General features: G+C 43.2%; 1 long non-coding RNA gene across 2 annotated transcripts in view; it reads right to left on the minus strand.

Annotated features, from left to right (window-relative positions):
- Positions 1-18307, minus strand: part of LOC145513344 (uncharacterized) — a 42122-nt gene that overhangs the window by 13475 nt on the left and 10340 nt on the right. Inside the window, exon 1 of one of the 2 annotated variants that reach the window (XR_014059320.1) lies at positions 4733-4925. The exons of the other annotated variant lie outside the window; for it this stretch is intronic. This is a non-coding gene — a long non-coding RNA (uncharacterized LOC145513344). Of the gene's footprint in view, positions 1-4732; positions 4926-18307 lie in introns of those variants that run through there. 2 annotated transcript variants of the gene reach the window in all.

Here is an 18307-nt window from a genome sequence, read left to right on the forward strand (position 1 = left end):
AAAGGCTACAACTCCAGCCTTACTACCATGGCCTGCAAGGTGAAGGGGCCTTTGTTTATACACGGTGTGCATGAGGAAGGGAAAAGCACAGTTTGGAACTGGAAGATGATTAAGTGTTTTTGGGTGCATGACTCCACCTGAACTTGTTTCCTATGTATCCAAATGAAAATCATGATTCCTCCTTCACCAAATTCACCAGACTGTTGTGAGACTCCAATGAGAAAATGTATACAAAGGCTTACATTGTTACAGCACTGTACAAAGATAAGGGATTATTATTAATAGTCTAAAGAGGAGACGTCCACTATTAAAAAAATCAATAGAGAATACTCCCTAACTTAAATTCTAAAGTATGCTTCTAAATCAAAACATCACCTGAATATTTGTTGATAGGAAGAAAAATGCAGAAAGGCTACTTAATTGCTGAACCAATTTTCTTTGATAACTCATGACTGACCCAGAATTCTACCAGGTGCAATAGGTGATAAGGAAAAAAAAAATCTGGGATAATCATGCAACAACTAATGAAACTTAATAGTTAAGTGAGATTTCTGAAGGAGACCTGTATAATTCATTGATGAAGTTGTTTCTATCTGATTATTTGGAAATCCCACTATCTGTTTGGTTTTTTTTCAAAGAAGTTTTAAGATTGCAAGAGCTAATGATCCCATTTTACATGTAAGAAAAGTGGAGACCCTCTCAAGTCGCACAAGTTTAATATACACAAGCCAGGCTGATTTCGCGTAATTAATGCCAGCACACATGATGCAAGGAAACATCCAACAAGGATGGCACCTCCAACAGATTCAGAGAAGAGGCAGAGGTAAAAGCACATCTCTGGACTCATCTGAATTCCTGGCAAATTCAAGCCAAATCTTCAAATCCGCCCAAGGTCTTGGCTGAACACAGTGACTAGGCAACACTGCCTTCCAGTGGCAACAATATGTTTTAAGAATCAGAAACCACAGAGAGTATGTAGAATTTCAACGAGGTAGTGTCTGTTTACCCTTAGTCCCAAAGAAACACGAAAAGATTATTTTCAAAGCTTTGGTGTAGACACTAACTAAAATTCCACTATTACTAATCCTTTCTTAGTACTGGTTGAGAAAATTTAGAGAACTTATCTCCCTTTTGTAGTTGGGAATCAAATTCAGAACAATTATGCATTTCAAATAAAGCCATAGGCTCGATAACTCTGAACTGACTTGAGTGTGGTCATCTTGTATGCCATCACTGAAAACATACTCAGTAGCCAGTGGTTCCAGATACAGCAAAAACAAAGTGATGCTTTGCAACATGGTTGTTCAAAGGTACTCATGAATTTATGAAAATTCCAAATTTTCCTTGATTGAAACCAGTCCACCCATTCCTTACACTTCTCTTTAATTCCCCAAAACACCTAATGCAGGATTAAGGATATTTTGGATATTTGAGAAATAAGGATTGTAATGCATTTATTTCATGTCTGTGCTAACTAGGAAATGTCATACCTAGTTTCCTAGCCCAAATTTATCTTGTCTACTTATTCTCTACTCTGAATCCTCCATACCTGCTGGCCTGTCTGAAACCTCTCAGTGAGTTGATGGGATTTATCCTCATTATTTTTATCTATGCTTAATTATCACCTTCCCTGTCTGTCTCACAGTGGCAGGGCTTCTGTCTCTTGGAATCCACATCTCCAATGCTACCATTCTTTCCTCCTGAGTGATTATTGCCACATGAATAGCTCCAGAATTTATGTTTCAAGGGGTCTGAGCAGGTTATACCAAGAGAAACCAAGGTATCTTCCAAAAGACCTGTCTTATTAAGGGTAATTAGAATATTGATGCCAACATTGCAAAGGCCTCATATATCTGAAGGCATCAAAGCACTTGAAAGTTTTTTCACTAATAAACTCTACATCCTTCAGAGAGAGTTTAGAAGCCTAATATCATATCAACCAGAGGATGCAACTGACACAGACAGAAGTTTCACAAATGTCTCATAATAAGGGATTGGTCAAACGTAATGTCATTTTGTGGCATACTGTGTAATTACTGGGGCTTCCCAAGTGGTTCAACAGTAAAGAATCCGCCTGCCAAGCAGCAGACACAGGTTCGATCCCTGGGTCAAGAAGATCCCCTGGAGAAGGAAGTGGCAACCCACTTCAGTATTCTTGCCTGTGAAATCCCATGGACAGAGAAACCTGGTGGGCTAGTCCATGGGATCACAAAAGAGTTGGTCACAACTTTGCAACTAAGCAACAATATGTGATTATTAATATTAAAATAATGAAATGTATATTGAGATAGAAAGATGGCAACAATATTTCATTAAGGAAACAACGAAGCAGGTTACCAGATTTAATATATAATACACTATTTTAGTAAATGTGTATGTATGTATATGGAGACACCACAAATATAAAACTGCCTCCCACATAGAGATAATACCCATGAGCCCTCCTCTCCTTCCCTCCTTCTCCCAAATAGACAAAAAATTCAAGTAAAATCAGTTTTTGGATTTTTCTAAAAGACTTTTACACAAGTCCTCTAGTTGTATGCTCTTAAATGTTTAACCACTGGTACCCCAGGAGGAAAGGCCTGATTTGTGGCATTTAACAGTTTCTATAGTGCCAATACTCTCCTTGTGATCACTTTTAAGCTACCAACTTGATTTTACTGAGTATGGTATTAGGAAGAGATACTCACAATAGGCACAACTGCTCTTGCAAAGCCACATGGCCACTTTCAGCAACCCACTGCCTAGGCCCCACTTGCAAACATACTGTAGTCTGTAAGCCTCTCTTATACAGAGTAAACAACAGAATGTATGTTTTAAGTGGCTTTTCTTTCTTGCTGTTGATCTATATTTTCTACCTTTTCAACAAAAAACATGTGTTGTTTCCTGTGTTGTTTTTACTTATTTAAATTTAAAAAGAAAGTGTCTCTTTTATTACCTTGAAGGGGAGAAGATCTTTGTAAACATGACTTAAACCAGAAGCCATAAATAAATTTGACCAATTTCACTACATAAATATAAGACCTTTTGCACAGCAAAAAAAAAAAAAAAAAAGCTTTTATAAAGAAAGTTGAAATAGAAATGACAAACTAGAAAAAATATGTGCCATTTGTTTCTCAGAAACATCACCTACTCCCATATATAGTCATTTCTCAACTGAAAACCTAATAGAAAAATAAGTAACGATTTGAACAATTAAAGAAGAAAGGAAAGGTCTTGGATAGATGTCCTCATCCACCTAAATTTAAAATGGAGTTATCATTTACTTAATCTACTGGATTGATAAAGTTGCAAATAATTCGAATGCACATGCTATGATGGGAGTTTAATTTGGTACAAATTCTCTATGTGTCGTAGTCTGAGTAATGACCCACAAAGATGGCCAACATGACAGCCTACAGCCTGTGACTATATTACCTTACATGGTAAAAAAGGGACTTTGCAGATGTGATTAAAGTTATGGATCTTGAAGTGGGAGATTCTCCCGTGTTATCCAAGTGTGCTAAATATAATCACAAGAGTCTGTATAAAGGGGAAGCAGGAAAGTCAGAGTCAGAGCAGATGTGATGATGGAAGCAGAGATCAGAGAAAGAGAGATTTGAAGATGTTACACATCTGCCTTGAAGATGAAGGAAGGGGTCACAAGCCAAGGAGTGAAGGCAGACTCTAGAACTGAAAGAGGCAGGAAATGAATTCTTCTGTAGAGCCTCCAGAAGGATCACAGCCCTGCTGACTCCTTGATTTTCAGACTTCTGACCTCTAGAACTGTAAGATAACACTTTTGTGTTGTTTTATGCCACCACGTTAGTGGTCATGTCTTACAGCAATAGGAAACTAACAGAGAAATCCGGCAAACTATAAATGCATACACTCTTTGGCTCAACAAGCCACGTTTAGGAATTTAACTGAAGAACACATATGGGCTTCTCAGGTGGCACTAGTGGTAAAGAACCTGCCTGCCAATGCAGGAGGCATAAGAGATGTGGGTTTGATCCCTGAGTCAGGGAAGATCCCCTGGAGAAGGGAATGGCAACCCACTCCAGTATTCTTGCCTGGAGAATCCCATGGACAAAGGAGCCTGGGGGGCTACAGTCCACAGGGTCACAAAAAGTTGGATATGACTGAAGCAACTGAGCACACATGCACGCATATTTATGTACATGAAAAATGATGCATGTTCCTTATTGTTGTTTGTAACAGCAAACAACTGGAATTCATGTGAATGTCCAACAAAGGAGACTGATTAAATAATATGATAAAGCCACACAATGTAATATTATGTAGCCATGAAAAATGAATAAGGGACTTCCCTGCTGGTCCAGTGGCTAAAACTCCATACTCCCAATGCAGGGGGCCTGGGTTTAATCCCTGGTCAAGGAACTTGACCCTACATACTGCAACTAAAAGGTCCCGTGTGCCACCACTAAGACCCATACAGCCAAATAAGCAAATAAATAAATTTTTTAAATGAATAAGAAAGGTCTTTGTGTCATGATACAAGATCTGTAAGATACAGTAAATTAAAAAAGGAGAATGCTTTCAGTATACCAAGTACAGTGGGTACAGTATGCTAACAATTATATAGAAATGGGGAGGAAGGAAGACTTTTACTTATTTACATATATATGCATAAATATGTCTAGAATAGTAAGTAATAAACTAACAGTATTTGTTGCCAGTGGGGAAGGGAATTGGATGGCTGGACATTAGAAGGGAACAGGAGATTTCTTACTTTTTGAGTTTTTTTGATATCCATACATGTAATATGAAAATATATTACCAATTCAAATATTCAAATAAAAACAGAAAGAACATAAATTAAACAAGAAAGAGATTATGCAGCTTGACCAGGTCACCAACCAAGTCAGTAAAGATGCCATTATCATCAGTGGGTCTCTGAAGAACCTACTGTTATTTTTGAGGTAGGCAATGCCATAAATTCCAGTCATTCTAGAACCATGGGGGTGGATTTGTGGCACTCTCTGTGACCTAAGGAGCAGGAAGCAAGGGGGATTTCACAGTCAGGTGGGGTGTGAATGGAGCCTGCGGTGGGCTAGAACAGAAGTAACCTTACCTTGTTTCCAAATGAGGATCTATATTTGCTTTAAGCCATGGGCAAGAATTCTTTCAGAAGTCCTTGCAGAAAACGTATGCAGTCTCAGAAACCCTGTTGAGTAGGGTTACCAGATTCAACAAGTAAAACTACAGGATACCAAGTGTAAATTTGAGTTTCAGATAAACAACAGTTAAAAATTAAAAATTTTTAATGGGGGAAACGCTTTTTAATTTTTAACCATTTGCTATTTCTCTGAAATTGAAATTGAACTGAGCATCCTATATTTTATTTGACAACCCTACTTCTGAACTTCCTTAGAGGCCACACGGAAGCCACAGGCCGAGAGGTGAGGAGAGACGGGCACAGAGGTGAGGACAGATGGGCACACGTGGCTGCAGCCCCCTCTCCTGGCAGCTACCACTCTCCTTTCATAGACACAGCACACACCCTTCTGATAGGAAGGAAGGCACAGGGAGCTGAGCAGAGTTGCATGGCAAGGCACTGTTTCACCCAGGAAGCGTCAATGGCCAAGGACAAAGGTGTGTGACTTCAAGTTAAAGTCTCTCTGCTCGCTTCTGGCCCTGGAGGTTCCTGAAGGTAATGTGTGGAATGCTCTAGAAGTTTGGAATGGGGGTGGGGAGTGTCAGGCAACCTATAGAAATGTTCTCCCAACCCAGGTAATAAACGTATTCCTTTCCCCCAAATACCATTAAAGATGCTTTAAAAAAAATCTTAAAAAAAAAAACCCTTTAAGCTGACCTCCTGCCAAAGTACACATCAATTATACAGCTTCAGTCAGGCGGATGCTCGAGGAAAGGGGGATAATGTTACACCCAGCTGGGCACTTTGTAGTTAGCACAAATGTAATATAAAGCACAGCAGAGTTCGTCAAGTGTCTGTCTGGATTTTCAGTTTTCATTAGTGCTATAATTAAAACCACATTTTCAGCTCTATTACCTGTAACTAGAAAGGAATGAGAAATGAGGTTGTCAAGGTCAGGCTTTTCCAGCTATTTATACTGAGGATCTGCAGGCCACAAGTTGTTGAATTTGGTGTAAACCAAAGCGATGGCTGAATGTCGCACAAGGACCCATCCTGTGTGGCTTGAAAGGCACACTGATGAGGTCACTTCCTTTGAATGGCCACAGGGCCCAGGATGCCCTCAGTGCACAAGGCTTGGAGGATGGGTGGTTGGGTCAATCCACTCTTGACCACGGCCACTGGCCCCAGGATGGGTTTCTCTCCCTTAGAGACAAAACTGATCACATATCCTATGACAGCCCCAAAGGCAGCCCTCGGACATTCTCACTGAGGACAAGAATCCTAACAACCTAAGGCCATCTTCTTCCCACCTTGACTGTAAAGGTGCAAAAGGACTGGATGGGAATGTATATGTTAACCCTCCCCCCACCACCCATACATACTCCACAGGGGCTCCATTCTGTCCAGCAAATGCTTCAAAACAGACCTAAAACCCAGTTATTCTCACCACCACCCCATTCATGGCGCCACCATCTCTCCCCTGAATCGCAGCAGAATCTCCCTGCTTCTGCTTCACCCTCCCTGCAGTGGTCTGAATGTTTGTGTCCCCACAAAATCCATATGTTGAAATACTGACCCCTCAGGTGATAGTATTTGGTGGCGGGACCTTTAGGAGGTGATTAGGTCATGCGGGTAAGGTCCTCAGGAATGGGATTAGAGCTTTTATAAAAGAGGGCCCAGAGAGCTCCCACGCCCCTTCCACCACGGGAGGATGCAGTGAGAAGTCAGCCATCTATGAACCGGAAGGCAGGTCTCACCAGACACCAAATTTGCCTGTGCCTTGCTCTCAAACTTCTCAACCTCCAGAACTGTGAGAAGTAAATTTCCATGGTTTATTGGCCACCCAGTCTGTGGTGTAAGCCCAGATGAACTAAGACCCTTCCACCTCCCCCACACACACGTCAGAAGAGCAGCCAGGTCACATCGCTCCTGAGCACAAAGCCTTCCTTCGGCTTCCACCTCTCTCAGAGTAGGAGCAGGAGCCCTCGCTGTGACCTTCAGGGCCCCACCTGCTCTGGCCTACTCTTATTTCTCTAACTGTACCACCCACTACTCTCCCCACTTTCGTTCTATTCCAGACACACTCCTTTCTCAGTGCCTTTGCATCAGCTGTTCCCCGTGCCCAGAGTTCTCTTCCTCCTGTTATCTACATGACTTGCTCTTTACTCAAAAGGTAACTTTTCTTCCAGTGAATTCTTCCCTGACCACTCCATAATGCAAAGCACCAGCCCCCCACCCACCCTGCAACAATGGCATTCCCTGTTTCCTGCCTCACCTTGATGTTCCTCCTCTGCACTTATCATCAGTTGGTCTAGGACCTATTTTTTGTTTGTTTTCTTTAAATATCTGCCTCTCTTCACTGCCCAGAATGTAAATTTCTTGAGAATAGCAATTTTTGTCTGGCTTGGTACACTGCTGTTTCCTCAGAACTAGAAAGGACCTGGCATATAATAGACATTCAACAAATGTTTGTTGAATAAATGAACAGAATGCAATCAAGAGATGGCACCAACCAGCACCAAGTGTGCCCTCTTTGGATGATGATTACTAGGTTCCTGAGGCCCATCCAACTAAAAAGTACAGGAACTATCTGCTCACAAACCCCCTCCCCAGGCAAAAGGTAGGTCTCAGGAACATGCTTGTTTTCTGGGCAAATCACGCATCCCTACCCACAAGCACCACCCTTGGAGAACTGACCAGTTTCACCTTCCACAGGTGGGACCTGGACTCTCTTCACCAAGTGGGAAACAGAAAGTTCTCCAGCAATACTGTCCTTGCATTCCAGCCCAGCCCAGGTTGAACCCAAGCATCAACTACGGGCTTTAATGGTTAAATGTATGTGACAACTTGCCTGGGCCACAAGGCTCAGACATGTGGCCACGCATTATTCTAGATGTTTCTGTGAGGTTGCTTTGGATGTGATTAACATTTAAGCTGGTGGACTTTGAGTAAAGCAGGTTACTCCCTGATTATATGGGTGGGCCTCATCCAATTAGTTGAAGGCCTGACTAGAACAAAAACTGACCTACCCTGTGCAAGAGGGAATTTTGCACAGGTGGCCTTCAGACTTGAACTATAGTACTAATCAGCACATGCCTGGGTCTCCAGCCAACCAGTACACTCTGCAGATTAAAAACCAAAACAAGCCTCTCTCTCCCTCTCAATCTCTCTTCATATGTGTGTGTGTGTATGTGTGTGTGTATTAGTTTCTCAGTCGTGTCCAATTCTTTGTAACTCCATGGTCTCTAGTCCACCAGGCTCCTCTGTCCAAAGAGTTTTCCAGGCAAGAATACTGGAGTGGGCTGCCACTTCCTTCTTATAGATAGATACATACATACATACATAGATAGATATAGGCTTCCCTGGTGGCTCAGACAGTAAAGAAACCACCTGCAATGCAGGAGACCCAGGTTCAATTCCTGCATCAGGAAGATCACACCACCATGCTGATTCACTCCCACAGCAAGAGGCTGACTCACTGCATTGCTAGGCTGACTGGGTTGGAAAAAAACTCTACTCATATCCATGGAGCACAAATGATAAATAAGTGATAAACAGGTAAACAAACAAATGCATATGTGCCAGAAACAAAACAAACAGGGTTTTTTAATGGTTCAAAAGAGGTGGGTATCAAATGTCCAGAAGGGGGCAAATCCAAGGACAGAAGGTAGAATCCATAAAGACATTTGTGGATGGAGGGGCTGAGAGGAATGGGGGGTAAGGAGTGACTTCCTAATAGTATGCAGTTGCTTTTTAGGGTGGTGGAAATGTTCTGAAGTTAGGTAGTTGTGATAATAGTGCAATCTCGTGAATACACGAAAACCTACTGGATTGTACATTTTTCAATGGCGAATTCCACACTAGAATTCACTACAATGTCAACTGCTAGGTGAATCATAATGCAATTCAAATTTTCCTAATTAAAAAAAAGCTGAGTGTGGAAGGGCCTATTTTAGGTAGGGTAGACAAAGAGGAAAGTCTCTCTGAGGAATTTATATAAAGCAAGGGACTAAGAAGTAGATAGCAGCCAGCCATGAGGTGGCAGGTGGATGGGCTCACTCAGCAGGCGGACACTGAGAGTGGACCACTTGGCATGGTATATAAACTGTCCCAGAGTCGGCCTTGATAGCAGCAAGGAGTTGAGGGCAGGGGCAAGGTTGACAAGTCAAAAGAGGCTGCTATATCCTACAAGGCCTTGGTCAGCACAGTAAGAAGAGAGGGGTTCATTCCAAATGAGATCAAAAACCACTAAAGGCTTTTATTGCAGAGGGTGTCCTGCTCCAGTTGCCATTTGGGGAAGATCACCTATAGCTCCCTGCACACACGGTACTGGTTACCAAGGGGCAGAAGCAACACAAGGTATGAAATATTGAAGAGGTGAATTTTCACTGGGCAGGGCTTATGCACTTTTAACAAAACTGTAACCAAAGAATGCAAATTAGAAGATGAATTTATTCATAAGAAAAACAAATTAGAGGGGTAATATGAAAATCAAATGTGCCTTATATCCTTTCCCATAAAATAATCTAGTGATAAAAAGATACTCTCTTCCCACCACCTGGTTGCTGCTTCTAGTGGCAATGGCAGTGCTATTATTAAGACATGAGCGCCCTCTACAGTTATGAGCCTAGATTGCTTTCAACTATTGAAGGAACTAAGCTTGAAACTGGAAAATTCTGAAAGAGATGGGAATACCAGACCACCTGACCTGCCTCTTGAGAAACCTGTATGCAGGTCAGGAAGCAACAGTTAGAACTGGACATGGAACAACAGACTGGTTCCAAATAGGAAAAGGAGTACGTCAAGGCTGTATATTGTCACCCTGCTTATTTAACTTATATGCAGAGTACATCATGAGAAACGCTGGGCTGGAGGAAGCACAAGCTGGAATCAAGATTGCCGGGAGAAATATCAATAACCTCAGATATGCACATGATCCCACCCCTATGGCAGAAAGTGAACGAGAACTAAAGAGCCTCTTGATGAAAGTGAAAGAGGAGAGTGAAAAAGTTCGCTTAAAGCTCAACATTCAGAAAACTAAGATTATGGCATCTGGTCCCATCACTTCATACCATATAGATGGGGAAACAGTGGAAACAGTGGCAGCCTTTATTTTTCTGAGCTCAAAATCACTGCAGATGGTGATTGCAGCCATGAAATTAAAAGACGCTTACTCCTTGGAAGGAAAGTTATGATCAATCTAGATAGCATATTAAAAAGCAGAGACATTACTTTACCAACAAAGGTCCATCTAGTCAAGGCTATGGTTTTTCCAGTAGTCATGTATGGATGTGAGAGTTGGACTATAAAGAAAGCTGAGTGCCAAAGAAGTGATGCTTTTGAACTGTGGTGTTAGAGAAGACTCTTGAGAGTCCCTTGGACTGCAGGGAGATCCAACCAGTCCGTCCTAAAGGAGATCAATCCTGGGTGTTCATTGGAAGGACTGATGTTGAAACTGAAACTCCAATACTTTGGCCACCTGATGCGAAGAGCTGACTCATTGGAAAAGGCCTTGATGCTGGGAAAGATTGAGGGCAGGAGGAGAAGGGGACGACAGAGGATGAGATGGCTGGATGGCATCACCAACTCGATGGACATGGGTTTGGGTGGACTTAGGGAGTTAGTGATGGACAGGGAGGCCTGGTGTGCTGCGGTTCATGAGGTCGCAAAGAATCAGACATGACTGAGCGACTGAACTGAACTGAACTGAAGCCTGAACCATGTCTACTTTCATTAATAGTGTGATTGAAAAATTACTATCTAGAAGCCCATGCCACTCATGATAAACTAGGTCCTCCAACACTCCTTAAAGTGAAAGATATAAAAAGAAACTGAAAGTGGCAACTTTCTGGGACAATCATAGTAAACAGAGATTTGTCTCTGTGCCCTTTTTGTATAATAAGGTCTCCCCATAGATCAAAATGAGGGTGTGTGTGTGTGTGTGTACACACATACACATATATTCTCACTGTTAACCAACATTCCATCTTATTATGTTATTGCAAGGACAGAATATGTGTTTGAATGATCATCTAATGTTCATCAAAATACTTGGTATCCAGTCACTGAAAAGTATTAATACTTGTCATAAAACAACAGATCAAGGAGGTACACAACTGGCTTCCCCAAGGCAATGGCACCCCACTCCAGTACGCTTGCCTGGAAAATCCCATGGACAGAGGAGCCTGGTGGGCTGCAGTCCATGGGGTCGCAAAGAGTTGGACACGACTGAGCAACTTCACTTTCACTTTTCACCTTCATGCATTGGAGAAGGAAGTGGCAACCCACTCCAATGTTCTTGCCTGGAGAATCCCGGGGACGGCGGAGCCTGGTGGGCTGCCATCTGTGGGGTCTCACAGAGTCGGACACGACTGACGTGACTTAGCAGCAGCAGCAGCAGCCAGTGACAGTGGCAGGAGGCTGAAGGAAAGCTAGCAACCGCTGTTGAACATGTCGGGACATGTTTGAAAATGCAGTGGGAGTCTGGGAGGGTGGTCTGGAGTGGGAAAGTGGGGAGATACAGGAAGAATGAAGACCTGTCTGAGGTGGTAAAAAAAAAAAAGAATAAAATCCAGGGAACTCCCTGGCGATCCAGTGGTTAGGATGCAGCACTTTCACCACAGAACCAGGTTCAATTCCTGGTCAGGGAACTAAGATCCCATATGCTGTGCAGTCATTTAAAAAAAATCATTTAAAAAAATATCCAAGGGAGGGATTTAAAAAAATAAAAAACACCACCCAGAGAAAAGCACATGCAACAGCTGGAGAGGGAGTGAGGAAAGGCTCTGTGTCCAAATTAATGCTGTTCAACTGGGGCTGAGCAGCCTGGAAACTGGGAAATCAGAATTTGTGAAATGCTTTGATTGCAGTCTCCATGGTCTTCTCCTCACCCCCACTTTTCTTAGGCAAAGTTTATTCCGGAAGGAGAAACAACAGGGGGATGTACCAGGCATACACAACCAGAACCTGACTCAGTCTACAACTTGCAGGCCATCCTAAGTACCAAAAAAGAAAAGGGGAGATGTCCCTGAGAGCTGCAAGAGGCGTGGGCAAAGGGGCAGGAAAACAGCTCCCTTCCCAATGCTGGTTTCCGCCAACTAGCATGGCTATTAAGAAATGAAATCTGTTCGCTAGACAAAATAGAGTCAAACATTCCTGCATGCTCCATCCTTTAAACAGATTTAAATATTGGCCTGTCTTCTCTGTGTTTGTTTTGGTTCCCTCAGCCCACATTGGAGTCCACGGGCTCTTTCCCTCACTCATCATCTCGCCTCCCGCTGCTTTGGCCGAGAATGGAGTAATAATTCAGCAAGCAGCTCCAGGCTTCCCATCAGGCCTACAGCCCAGGCCGGGTATTCACAGCCCTGCATTCCAGTGGTGCTTAGCTCCACAGCCAGCAAGCCGCGGGAGGGACCTTGCTCCCGTGGGCTCTCTTGCCCAAGTAAAAGCAATTTGGGAAGCAGAGTGAGGAAAGCGCTAAGAAAAAAAAAAAAGGACAACAATTTCTCCTTATTGAGTCTCGCATTGTCTTATGAAGCTGGACTTAATTGTAGTTTCATTTCCATTACCCAGTGCTGAGGGTCAGAAGCAGCTTAAAATATATATACAGCTATATCTCAATAAAGCTGGGGGAAAAATGAAAAAGTGACAATCATGTAGAGGCTCGTTGATAGAAGGCTTAAAAACAAATGACTGATTCTCTTTTCCTGAGAGCAACCTGCCACGGCCTTTGGAGTGCTTCTTCCTATCCTTGTGTTTGCTTCTGTCTGAGCTAAAAGAGCCTGCCGGAGTCCCACCTTTTGGCTCATTACCCAGCCCATCCTTCTCCCTTGAAGGACACGGGAGCCTGGTATTCATGGCCACTGCAGGATGTGTTTGTACCCAGAACTCTGCAGAATAAAAAGGTTTCCAAAGGCTTCTCTATACTGATTTAGTCATGAATGAATTTTAACATGGGAGAAAAACATGAGTATTTTGAAAGAAAGGGTGCTGTTCCCCTCACCACCACACCCCCACACCCAATTAAGATGGAAAGAAGCAGCATCTGGATTCTGTAACACACTATCCAAAATCAATGCAACATCATCCTAATGAATAAGGGCCTAACTCAAGCTCCACAAAGGCCTCCGGTCTGGTGATTTCCTAGAGAAGACACAGCACCAGGGGGAAAAAAGTTTTTTCCCAATGTAATGTGGAATTTTTTTTTTTAATGGACTTTATGTGTTTATAGGTTTATTTGGTTTGGGTGGCAGAAAACAGGGCAGGCTCTCAGCTCCTTTGACAGGGCTAAGTTTTGAACTTCTGCATAATGAGTACAAAATAAGAAAACCATGACTGCCTGAAAATCGTGAAGAACAGGGAAGCAGGATGATTGAGAAAGCCTGCAGCTAGTACTCAGGAAAGTGGCCAGTTTTCTGCACATCGCTCCAGCAGTAATTATCTGGCTGAAAGCCAATAGTACAGGATTATAATAGACACTGATAGACACTAACTGTGACTACAGAATTGTGAAAGGTGAAAAAAATAATATGGTTATAAATCCTAAAACTGTTAGGATGGACAAAGTAGGAATGATCCAGGTAGCCACAAGGAAAACTTTATCACATATTTTGGCTACTAATTCCTAGCAATAACACTTACACTGATACAGTATTATGAAATTGACCAATAACTCTTTTAAACTACTAAAAAGGTTGACTGAACAGGAAATATTTTTATGTGTAATATATAATAGAGAAAAATGGAGAAAAAGTAAGAGAGGGGGTCACAGGAAGACTACTCAATGTGGGTATATTGATAAAGTTAAGCCCATAAAGGCGCAAAGTTGAGGGGGAGATCCCAGCAACCCTCCACATGCAAAGACCCTAAAAACCATGCCTGAAATGCCAGCCAGCCTTGTCAGTGCCACTGTCTGAATTCATTTAGCATGCAGTCAATATTTACTGATAATTCAGCTTGAGCAACAGTAGTAGGAATTGTCAGAAGTTTGATTGTTTCTTAAACTGAAAGCTCCAAAGGGCAGGAACTCCAATTTCCTGGTTCACTTGCACAGAAGCACAGCCCTGCAATAGGAAAAGATGGCAAGCATTGTCTTTATGTTCCCATCACTTTCTGTTTTTCAGCTTGCTTGCTTGAGGTATGTATGTGCATATGTGTGCATTCTGCAGATAATGAGAGCTAACATTTATGACTGGCTGTGTGCACCATTCTAAGTGCTATGCACCTATCAATTCATTTAACCCTCAAAATAACCCTCTGAAGGAGGGATGCTGAATGGCCCTTCTCTTTGCCAGATGAAAAGATTGATGTCCAGAGAGACTAGTAAGTTTTCTCCGCATATTCTCTATCTCAAGCTTCAATTCCACCTGCTGGCAGAAATCATACTCCTGGCTCCCGAAGACATTTAGTTATTTCAAGTTTAAATTCAGTCTGGACTTTATCCTCCCCTCCTTTTCCCTGGGTGGTTTCCAAGCTCATGGGGCTTGTGCAGCATCACGATACCTGGAGAAGGCATCCGTCCCTTGTCACCATCGTCTGCCCTCACTGGCTTCAGCTGAGATATTCAGCCCTGTCTGGTCCTCAACCCTGATGGATGACCCTCCAGGCCAGCATTTGCTGAGGGGGCTGAAATCCCATCTGGTCCCCAGCCACATGGCACAGACCCTCACCACGGCTGGTCTTCTGACCAAGAGACCCCTTCCGGCCCACCTGCTCTCATTCTGCCTCCTGGCGAACTTCCAAGCCCTTCTCAAATGATGTGAAACCGTGTCCGCTCTCCTAAAGCAGGCTCGGCCAGGAAGCCAGGCAGGCAGGCTATGGAGGCCCTCTCTGTGTTGATACATTCTGTTGCCTTATGTACATATCCTCTGGGACATCTCACCAGTGCAGAAGGGAGCTCCAGAGTTTGCTGTGCTTTCTCAGACCCCATCCTGGACCTAGTCGCAAGTTACCTCCTTTCTCATATCCCCTTACACAACTGAATGTCCTGGTACTGCCGCCCTGCCCCCAGCACATGCTATCCAAAAAGGGGGTGGGAGGCAGCAGCTGTTCCTTTCTCTGGGAACACAGCAGTGTCTGATCCTCTCACTTCTTTTATTTTGGCTGCACCATGTGGCATGCAGGATCTTAGTTCCCTGACTAGGGATCGAACCTGTGCCCCCTGCAGTGGCAGTGGGGAGTCTTAACCACTGAACCAGCAGGTAGGTCTTGAACTTCCCCCTTCTGCCCCTAACTATCCCACCTTTCTAGCCCTTAGTTTTTTGCACCTTTGGCTCACGGGGTGGGGCAGGGGGAGGGGATTAGACATGAAATACGTCCTTTTTGGAGCTTACAGTCTTGAGATTGTATCACAAAAACAAAAACAAAATTTCATAAAAACCTATTGGAGTGCAAAGGAAAGAGAGTTGGTTCTCCCTAAAACAAGGTGAAGGAATGTTAAGAAATACTTCAGAGAGGAAGGACCTATGAGGGGAGTCTTAACAAGGAAAAAATCCCCAATTCCTTAGTATTTCTTTGGAAGAAGATGGGGGTGGGTAAGAGTGTGGGGAGGAAAGAGGGCATATCAAACAGAACAAGCCCAGCAGAAACAAAGGTGAGGAGGCATAAGACACATTTAGGGCACTGGAAGAAGTTGTATGCCTCTAAGATACAGAATACAGGGGGTACTTACAGACACAGGCATCAATTCTGCACCATCTTATACAGATGTGTTTACTGTGGTCCACAGACCATGTGTTTTTCTTTTTCACTCTCATAATGAACTACCACATAATGTTTTTTAATTTTTTTAATTAGTTTCTAATATTTAATAAGGGCTTCCCTGGTGGCTCAGTGGTAAAGAATCTGCCTGCCAATGCAGGAGATGCAGGTTTGAACCCTCGGTCAGGAAGATCTCCTAGAGAAGGAAATGGCAACCCACTCCAGTATTCTTGCCTAGACAATTCCATAGACAGAGGAGCCTGGCAGGCTATAGTTCATGGGGTCACAAAGAGTCAGACATGACTTAGCAACTAAACAATGACAACAATACTTAATAAACAGAAAGTTTAACATAAAAAAAAAAAGATTGATTTGGCTGTGGTGGGCCCAAATTTCCACCTGGCAACAACTGGCTGGGGCCAAAGAATATCTCCTCAAAATGGGGTAATGAACTCTCCAGTTTACAACACCCCAACCTGATCCCAACTGTTCCTTCCACTGTAGGCCTCTGAGTCTGAGACTCCTCCAAGAAAGTTACAATGCATAACTTAGGTGAGTGGGCCAATTAACAATCTTTTATGCTGTGTTCAAGGGTGTTAAAACACAAAATGTGACAGCTATGAGCCCAGTTTTATCTGGGGCTTACTGAGGACTACAGCCTGGGAGACTGCCTCTCAGACAGGTCTGAGGAACTGCTCTGAACAGACTGGGGGAAGGTCGGTTTAGATATGATTCTGGTAAAGCAGGGGGTACATGCAATCAAACACACATTTTGGCAGAGGGCTATTCCTAGTCATGAGGGAGCAGATGTCTCTGTTAATGATTTTAGTGCTTTTCTAGATATGAGAAGATGCAAGAAATTGGTTCATAAAATTTTCTCCTGAAAATATCTATCTGAACGCCTGTTCTGCCAGCTTTTCCCAGAGCACAGAGTGCTTCTTTCCTAATCTCCACCCTGAATTCCATTCAGGGTATGTTGGAAGTCAGCAGCTACAGTGGCTAATGACCTGATTCTTGTAGAGCTGGATAGCAAGTAACATTTTTTAGTTGACACTCTCAAGAGTGGTGATTAGCAGGGGTATTCAATAAAGAAGTGACATGATCAGATGTGCATCTTAAAATGATCTCTCTGGTATCATTAAAAGATCCAAGTGGAGGGACTTCCCTTGTGGTCCAGTGGCTAAGAATCCACGCTCCCAGTGCAGGGGGTCTGGGTTCGATCCCTGGTCAGGGAACCAGATCCCATCCCACAAACCGCAACTAAAGATCCCTCATGTTATAACAAAGACTGAAGATCTCGTGTGCTGCAACTAAGACCGGTGCAGCCAAATTAAAAAAAAAAAAAAGATCCAGGTGGAGAATGCACTGGTGAGGTGTATGAGCAGGAGGAGGTATGCAGCTGGGAAACTCTGTCCACGCTACAGGTGAGGACTGATAAGATCAGATCTGGGGCAGTGGCAGTGGGGATAGAGAGAAGGGGGCCAAGACAAAAGGTAGTAAGGAGTTGAAAAGGCAACACTGGGCCGCCAATTAAATATGTCGGAGAGCTAGAGTGACCCTCAGGTGTGGGGCTACACTGTGAGGGAGGAAAAACAAGTTTGAGGAAGAGATCACAGTTCCAGCCTATTCAGCTTTACTGCCTGGGGGCCATCAAGGTAGAAGACAATTGTGCACATGGGTTTGGAGTTCAGGAGAAAGATAAGGGCCAGGATGGAGATTAGGAATTCACAGGATTATTGGCAGGGGAAGCCACAGGACTGAGACAATCAAGGGTGATTATGGGGAGTTAGAAGAGAGCCAAGGAAAGGACCCTGGGGAAAGGACCCAGAACAGAGGAGGAATTGGAAAAGCTAGGAGAGCCCACTCCTACAGAACTGAGGGACTTTCACAAGAGGGATGGGTCATCAAAATCAAAGACCACAGAGAAGTCATCTGCAATGTCCACTGCCTGTGACAGGAGGATGTCATCAGGAGGGGACCTGCACAGAGCACATCAGAAGAACTCTAGAGGTATAAGCTGGAATTCTGAGTGTGGCTGACATGGAAGGTGATTTTCAGACGAGGCACTGTGCTGTGTTTAGGATCCAGGGGGAAAAGTCAGAAATTACTTTATCAAGGGCTCTACCATGGGAGGAAGAGAGCATTTAGAAATTGCTCCCTTTAACCAGAAAGAGTTTACATGGCCTTTTTATATCTTTTTCAATAATGCACCTTAAGAAAAAAAGATTAGCAAACATCCAGCTGGTTCATTCTATTCTATATCAAATGTTTCAGTTGAAGAACCATTATTTCTTTTCACCTGGTCAGTCCATCAACCTGAAAACAAACTCCAGTACAAGGGGTTCAAAGATATATTGCCTCTTGGATTATAAACAAATTTTACAATAAAAGATTGTTTTTGTATTTTTTCCTTTTGTTGCCAAGAGATTTTTGCCAACAAAAATATCTGTGATGACAAAATGCAAGGTGCTTTGGGACTTTGGCTCTTACCCTGAGAAATCTAGATAGCAA

This window comes from Giraffa tippelskirchi, chromosome 7 (genome assembly GCF_054371585.1).
Source record: "Giraffa tippelskirchi isolate mGirTip1 chromosome 7, T2T-mGirTip1v1.2.pri, whole genome shotgun sequence".
NCBI lineage: Eukaryota > Metazoa > Chordata > Mammalia > Artiodactyla > Giraffidae > Giraffa > Giraffa tippelskirchi.